Here is a 6,046-nt window from a genome sequence, read left to right on the forward strand (position 1 = left end):
ATAAAGTAGCAAGAGTACTTAAAAATTAGTTCATATTTTGTAAATAAACTAGTATAATTTAAAAAGCTGCTGTTGTTATGTGCAATCGAGTTGCTTGCAATTCACAGAGACCCTATGTACAACAGCTTTAAACTATGCTCTGCCCTGTGCCAATCTCACTGTCTCCGACACACTCATCCCGATTGCTCCAGTCACCGAATCAATCCATCTCCCAGAGGGCCTTCCCCTCCGCACCTGTACTCCACCCTCCCAAGCATGATGTCCTTCTCCAAGGACCGGTCTCTTCTTACAACATGTCCAAAGTATGTCAGACGGAGCCTCAGAATCCTTGCCTCCAAGGAGCAGCCCGGTTTAATCCTCTCCAAGATGAATCTGTTTGTTTTCTTAGCAGTCCATGGTATCCTCAGCAATCTTCTCCAACACCAAAGCTCAAAAGCATAAATTCTCCTTTTATCCACCCTGGTCACTGTCCAGCTCTCTGACACATAAAAAGTGATTACAAAGACCATGGCCTGTACCAGATGCACCTTAGTCTCCAGAGACACACCATTGCTTTTCAGTACTTTAGAGAGGTCCCTAACAACAGACTTTCCCATCGCAATAGTTGTTGTTATGTGCCATCAAGTTGCAATACGTCTTTTAATTTCCTGGCTGCTGGTGCCAAGAGTGTTGATTTTGGAGGCAAGCTGACTAAAGCTGTGAACAATCTCAATCTCTTCACTATCCATCCTGATGCTGCCAACTGGTCCAGTGGTGAGAATCTTTGTCTTCTTGACATTGAGCCTCAATCCATATTGAAGGTTGTAGTCCTTGACCCTCAGCAGCAAGCGCTTCAGGTCGTCCTCAGTTTCAGCAAGCAGGGTTGTGTCATCTGCAGATTGTTGATAGATCTTCCACCAAACCTGATGCCGCATTTCTCCTCATAGAGCCCAACCTCCCAGATGATCTGTTCTGCATACAGGTTGAAAAGGTATGGAGACAGGACACATCCTTGGTGTACGCCCTTCCCAATTTTGAACCATGCAGTGTTTCCTTGCTCTGTTCTGATGACTGCCTCTTGGTTCAAGTATAAGTTTTGCATTAGCACGATCAAGTGTTCTGGGATTCCCATTCTTCTCAGAGTCAGCCACAGTTTGTTATGGTCCACACAAATGCCTTTGTATAATCAATGAAGCAAAGATAGACATTCCTCTGGTACTCCCTGCTTTCAGCCAAGATCCATCTAACATTAGCTACAATAAAGTAAAAAAATAAAAATTAAAAAAAAACTAATACACTAGTTTGCAGATCTCAATGGTTTGAAGGGTGGGAACGTAGACAGATGTTGTTATTATATACTTTTGAGTTGGAACCAACTCATAGTTGACCAAGAAGCAAATAGTTGAGCTGGAAACTGCCCATATTTCTCCCCTGGACCAGCTGGTAGATTCAAAGCCATGTGCTTTTGGGTTGGCAGTGCAAGTTCTTACCAGTAAGCCCCTAGAGCTCCTCAAAACAGACTAGGGTCATAAGAAAGAAACATCAAAGGTAATCAATTTCTAGTTTATTTTTATTTCTTTTTTAATAGAAAGTGGTCAGGGTTTACAGATGAAGGTTGTTGTTGTTAAGTGCTGTCGAGTCGTAAACAACTCATAGTGACCCTATGAACAAAAGACCTGAACACTTGTATAACTTTTATCGTTTCTCCAAGTTCACAGATTATGAAGGCTGGAGGAGGAAAAAGGAGTTGACAGATACAAACTTATACTACTTTCAACACTACTCACTTATCAGTTGTACCAATCAGTCAAGGGAGACTAAGATCACTCACCTCTGATACAAAATTGTCTGGTGGGTAACAAATTCCACCTCATATGTCAAGTGGATTCTATGTAAATCTCAGCTTTCTTTTCCTGTTCAGTTCAGATCCCAGCTGTCCATGCAGATTTCCCAGCCACTTAGGGTTATAGGTCATCAGGTAGTAACTACAAAGCCTGGAGTCCACATGATTCCCTCCACTTCAGAACAACCAGCTCCTTCTGCTCCTTTAGGTCCAATAATTTGCCAAAATTACTCTGAGAGCTCAATGAGAACATTACCTCTTGATGATATCTTTATTATAGGACACAAAAGAAGGAACTCATAGAGTGATATCTCAGAGGCGTTCTAGAGGAAAGAATCCACGTTCTCACAGGAGAACACAAAATCCTTTCCTTTGCATGAGAAGACACCCTCTGAGCCTCTGGACTCAGGGATCTTATAAGTCTCACCACATGGCCATGAGGAATTAAAATGAAGGCACCCACCATTTATTAGCTTCAGGAGTTAGTCCTGATGGAAGGAAAAGACCCAAAACTGTGTTCTCGAAAGTGATTCCATAATTTGCAATGGAGTAATATTTGAGAATCCCAAATCATCAATTTAGAAGCTTAAGATTAGAAAGTGTAATAGTTCTTAAATGCTAAAGAAAGAAAAGTACAAAGAACCTTGTGGGAAATCCACAGTGAGCAGAAGAAAGAAGTGAAATCTTTAAAAAGGGGGGGGGGGAGAATGTCAGTAGAACTAAAAGAGTAGTGGTATTGAACAAGAGAGGTATACTTTGATCTTTTGGTCAAAATCTGTTCAAAAAATAAAGTAAAATTCCTAGAAATGCTGCACTTTAGAGAATGAGACACAAAGCCCCCTCTCACCCCATTAATTGTAACTCCTGTTATTGATAGGTACTATAAAGTTGACTAAGGCTTACAGTGATCTCATGAACAACAGACAGCAACTTCATTCTTTCCTGCACCATCCTCACAATCTCTTCCACACTCGAGCCCGTTGTTGCAGTCACTGTGTCAATCCATTTCATTGAAGGTCTTCCATTCTTCCATGTAAACCTCTTCTTTTCCATGAAGGCATGATGTCTTTCTTCCAAGAACTGGTGCCTACTGACAACAGATCTAAAGTATGTGAGATAAAATTTCACTATCCTTTCCTCCAAGGAGCACCCTGATTGCACTTCCTCCAAGGTAGTTTTATTCTTCTAGCAGTCCATGGTATATTCAATACTCTGCACCAACACCACACATCAATGGCCATCAATTCTTTGGTCTTCCTTATTCATGGTTTAACTCATACGCATATGAAGCAAATAAAAACGCCATACACTGGGTCAGGAGCATCTTCAGTCGTTAAACTGACATCCTTGCTCTTAATACTTTAAAGAGGTCCCAACAGAATATTTGCCCTATGATTTCTTGACTATTGCCATCAAGGGTGTTAATTGTGGATCCATGTAAAATTAAATCACTGACAACGTCAATCTTTTCTCCTATCTGATGTTGCCTACTGGTCCAACCAAAAGGATTTTTGTTTTCTTCACACTGAGGTGTAATCCACTAAGTGCTTCAAGTCTTCTTCACTTTCTGCAGAGAAGCAAGACTGTGCCATCTGTATACTAAATGCTGTTAATGAATCTTCCTCCAATCTTGATGCCACATTCTTCTAATCCAGCTTCTGGAATGATCTGTTCAGCACACAGTTTGATATGAAAGAATACAATCTGGATGCACCCATCTCCTGATCATAAAACATTCTGCATTCCCTTGTTCTGTTTAAACTCGTGCTTGACCTTGTACAGGTTCCTCTTGAGCGCAAATAAACGTTCTGGAATTCCCATTCTTGTCAACGTTAATGACAAATTATTATGGTCCACCCAGTTGACTACCTTTGCATAGTCAATACAAGTAAACATCTTCCTGGTCTTCTCTGCTTTCAATAAGGATGCATTTGAAATAAGCCTTGATGTCCTGGTTCTTTGTCTCTTCTGAATGCAGTTTAAATTTCCAGCAGTTCTCCACTGTGTTTTTTAATGACCTTCAGTAAGACTTCTTTCTCTGGTTATACCTATGCAATCTGTATGCTGAGCAAATTATTTGAGAAGGTGGACTCTAGGAAGAAGAATGTGGCATCAAGATCAGAGACTCAGCAATAACCTGCCTTATGCAGATGACGCACCACTGCTCGCTGAAAGTGAGGAAGACTTGAAGCATCTGTTGCAGAAGATCAAAGAATACAGCCTTCAATATGGATTGCATTTCAATGTCAAGAAAACAAAAATTCTTATGGAAGCTGTCAAAATTTCATCATACTTGGATCCACAATCAACACCCTTGGTATCAGCAGTCAGGCAATCAGGACACTGAGAAAGTCTGTAGTTAGGGACCTTTCCAAATTACTGAGGATCAATGATGTCAGTTTGAGGACTGTTACTATCTGATTCAGACCATGATCTATGCAATCACTTGCTATGCACTTGAAAGCTAGACAATGAATAAGGATGACAGAAGAATTTATGCCTTTGAGCTGTGGTATTACAGAAGAGGACTGAATATCCCAGACTGCCAGTGCAGCCAGATGTCTCCTGGAGGCAAAGATGATAAAGCTTCATCTCACATACTTTAGGCATGTTGCTAGGAGAGACTGTTCCTTGGCGAGGGACATCACACTTACAAAGGTGGAGGGTCAGTGAAGGAGAGGATGATCCTTAACCAGATGGACAGATATAGTGACTGATAGACACAATCAAGATGAGCCTAAGGAGACATAACAACTAAACGTGATATGGCCTCCCAAATGGCATCCTGAATTTAAGTAAAACTCAGGACTTCTAAATAAATTACAGACTTTGCAGTAACAAATTACAATACTGTTTTAGCTCATTAAATGTAAGGGAAAATGTCCCATACTTATGTCAGAAGGGCGTGGGATATAGTGAATGGCTGAACTATCTTCACATTTTCTCCATCAACCCAAAACTTCTAAATTCAGACCATGGTTTTTCCAATCACTTGCTATGCATCTGAGACCTAGACAATGGATAAGGATGACAGAAGAGGAATTGAGGCCTTTGGGCTATGGTGTCGGAGAAGAGTACTAAATATCCCTTGGACTGCCAAAAGAACAATAGAATATATTCTGGAATCTTGTGGGAAGAGGTGAAACAGGCGCTTTCTGCTTGGCACGGCCCACTGCAATCCGTGGAGGAACGCGCCGCCGAGCCACCATCATGCCTGGGCACTTACAGGAAGGCTTCAGCTGCGTGGTTACCAACCGATTCGACCAGTTATTTGATGAGGTGTTGAAGCCGGCAGAGAACAAGAAAAAAGAAGCTGGTGGGGCTGGCGTTAGGGGCCCCGGGGCCAAAAGCATAGCTCAGGCTGCAGCCCAGACCAACTCTAACGCAGCAGCCAAACAGCTGCATAAAGAGTCCCAGAAGGACAGCAAGAACCCGCTGCCCCCCAATGCTGGCGTGGTTGACAAGAAGGAGGTGACGCAGCCACCCCGTGGCACTTAAGAAAGAAGGAATCAGATGGGTTGGAAGAAGACCTGATCAACAACTTCAGGGGGCAGGGAAATTAATTGGGAAAATAATTGATAGAAGACCAGAAAGGCGACCACCCCGGGAAAGACGATTTGAAAAACCACTTGAAGAAAAGGGTGAAGGAGGAGAATTTTCAGTTGATAGACCAATTATTGACCGGCCTCTTCGAGGTCGTGGTGGTCTAGGAAGAGGTCGAGGAGGCCGTGGACATGGAATGGGATTTGATTCTCGTGGCAAACGTGAATCTGATAGGCATAGTGGAAGTGATAGATCTGGTCTGAAGCACGAAGACAAACGTGGAGGTAGCGGATCTCACAACTGGGGAACTGTCAAAGATGAGTTAAGAGTGCCCCAAATACAGTCAGAAACCAATGTCTTATAATTGCAGTGACTTGGAGCAATCAAATGTGACTGAGGAAACACCTGAAGGTGAAGAACATCCAGTGGCAGACACTGAGAATAAGGAGAATGAAGTTGAAGAGGTAAAGGAAGAGGGTCCAAAAGAAATGACATTGGATGAGTGGAAGGCTATTCAGAATAAAGACCGGGCTAAAGTAGAATTTAATATCTGAAAACCAAATGAAGGTGCTGATGGACAGTAGAAGAAAGGATTTGTTCTTCATAAGTCGAAGAGTGAAGAGGCTCATGCTGAAGACTCTGTTATGGACCATCATTTCCGGAAGCCAGCAAATGATATAA

At 42.2% G+C, this 6,046-nt stretch overlaps 1 pseudogene; it reads left to right on the forward strand.

Annotated features, from left to right (window-relative positions):
• Positions 1-5,032: 5,032 nt before the first annotated feature.
• Positions 5,033-6,042, forward strand: LOC102866296 (annotated as a pseudogene).
• The last annotated feature ends 4 nt before the right edge of the window (positions 6,043-6,046 follow it).

The sequence above is a fragment of the Elephantulus edwardii genome, unplaced genomic scaffold (genome assembly GCF_000299155.1).
Source record: "Elephantulus edwardii isolate Elephantulus edwardi_28Jun2011 unplaced genomic scaffold, EleEdw1.0 scaffold00252, whole genome shotgun sequence".
Lineage (NCBI taxonomy): Eukaryota > Metazoa > Chordata > Mammalia > Macroscelidea > Macroscelididae > Elephantulus > Elephantulus edwardii.